The sequence below is a fragment of the Petromyzon marinus genome, unplaced genomic scaffold (assembly GCF_048934315.1).
Source record: "Petromyzon marinus isolate PM22_M1 ecotype Great Lakes invasive population unplaced genomic scaffold, UKy_Petmar_22M1.pri1.0 PM_G_Scaffold_154, whole genome shotgun sequence".
NCBI lineage: Eukaryota > Metazoa > Chordata > Hyperoartia > Petromyzontiformes > Petromyzontidae > Petromyzon > Petromyzon marinus.
In genome coordinates, this window is record NW_027422711.1 from 17,501 (window position 1) to 20,000 (window position 2,500).

Below are 2,500 nucleotides of genomic sequence, written 5' to 3' on the forward strand. Positions count from 1 at the left end.
GCAGGAATGCATGTGCACTCAAAAAATGTGATATTTTTCACGGAGAGACCCCGTGAAACGCTAGAAGTGGGCGGGGATGTCTCTCTTGTGGCTCACGGGGCTGTTAGGGTGGCACAGAAATCCCTCGGAATGGGAAAACGGGTCATTTTCGTGTCGCCACATTGCATACGAACCGCATGAAACTTCCAGAGGCATTTGCAGCAGGAATGCATGTGCACTCAAAAAAGTGAATATTTCTCACGGATAGACCCCGTGATACGCTAGAAATTGGCGGGGATGTCTCTCTTGTGGCTCACGGGGCTGTTAGGGTGGCACAGAAATCCCTCGGAATGGGAAAACGGGTCATTTTCGTGTCGCCACATTGCATGCGAACCGCATGCAACTTCCAGAGGCATTTGCAGCAGAAATGCATGTGCAGTCAAAAAAAAATTGATATTTTTCACGGATAGACCCCGTGAAACGCTAGAAATTGGCGGGGATGTGTCTCTTGTGGCTCACGGGGCTGTTCGGGTCGCACAGAAATCCCTGGGAATGGGAAAACGGGTCATTTTCGTGTTGCCACATTGCGTACGAACCGCATGAAACTTCCAGAGGCATTTGCAGCAGGAATGCATGTGCACTCAAAAACTTCTATATGTTTCACGGATAGACCCCGTGAAACGCTAGAAATTGGCGGGGATGTGTCTCTTGTGGCTCACGGGGCTGTTAGGGTGGCACAGAACTCCCTCGGAATGGGAAAAGGGGTCATTTTCGTGTTGCCACATTGCATAGGAACGCCATGAAACTTCCAGAGGCATTTGCAGCAGAAAGGCACGTGCACTCAAAAATTTTAATATTTTTCACGCATAGACCCCGTCAAACGCTAGAAGTTGGCGGGGATGTCTCTCTTGTGGCTCACGGGGCTGTTAGGGTCGCACAGAAATGCCTCGGAATGGGAAAACGGGTCATTTTTGTGTGGCCACATTGCATAGGAACGGCATGAAACTTCCAGAGGCATTTGCAGCAGGAATGCATGTGCACTCAAAAACGTCTATATTTTTCACGGATAGACCCCGTGAAACGCTATAAATTGGCGGGGATGTCTCTCTTGTGGCTCACGGGCGCTGTTAGTTAGGGTCGCACAGAAATCCCTCGGAATGGGAAAAGGGGTCATTTTCGTGTTGCCACATTGCGTACGAACGGCATGAAACTTCCAGAGGCATCTGCAGCAGAAATGCATGTGCACTCAAAAACGTCTATATTTTTCACGGATAGACCCCGTGAAACGCTAGAAATTGGCGGGGATGTGTCTCTTGTGGCTCACGGGGCTGTTAGGGTCGCACAGAAATCCCTCGGAATGGGAAAACGGGTCATTTTCGTGTTGCCACAATTGGCATACGAACGGCATGAAACTTCCAGAGGCATTTGCAGCAGAAATGCATGTGCACTCAAAAACGTGAATATTTTTTCACGGATAGACCCCGTCAAACGCTCGAATTTGGCGGGGATGTTTCTCTTGTGGGTCACGGGGCTGTTCGGCTCGCACAGAACTCCCTTGGTCCACCTGATTCGTGCATACAGGCAGCAACTAAAACTCTGTAAACCTGCTGTGAGGACATCTAAACAGTGGACCAGTGAGGCTGTGGAAGATTTGCGGACGTGCTTAGACTGTACTGACTGGGATATGTTCACGACTGCTACCAATAGTCTGGATGAACTCACAGAGGCTGTGTACATCAGCTTCTGTGAGGACTGCTGTATCCCAACACGTACCAGGGTGAACTTTAACAACAACAAGCCCTGGTTCTCAGCAAAGCTCAAAAGGTTGAGGTTGGAGAAGGAGGAAGCGTTTAGGAGTGGGGATAGAGACAGATTCAAGGAGTCGAAGAACAGGTTTAGCAAAGCGGTGAGAGAGGCTAAACGACTGTACTCAGAGACACTAAAACACCAGTTCTCTACTAACGACGCTGCTTCTGTCTGCCAAAGGGCTCAGGCACATCACCAACTACAAACCCAGAGCGCCCCACACCACTAACGACTCCCGCCTAGCCAACGACCTGAACGAGTTCTACCGTAGATTTGAAAGACAATTGGACTGTCCTGAACCACCCCTTCCCACCCAAGAGGCCCCATCCCCCACCCATACTACAGAAACGACTCTCTCCTTTCAGGAGGGAGAAGTTAATGGGCTTTTCAAGAGGCAGAATCCACGCAAAGCAGCCGGGCCGGACTCTGTCTCTCCAGCCACCCTCAGGCACTGCGCTGGCCAGCTGTCTCCGGTGTTCACCAACATCTTTAACACCTCCCTGGAGACATGCCATGTACCAGCCTGTCTCAAGTCCTCCACCATCATCGCTGTGCCCAAAAAGCTAAGGCCAACAGGACTAAATGATTACAGACCGGTCGCCCTTACATCTGTGGTAATGAAGTCTTTTGAGCGCCTGCTCCTGGCACACCTCAAAGCCATCACAGACCCTCTCCTGGACCCCCTTCAGTTTGCCTACAGAGCCAACAGGTCTGT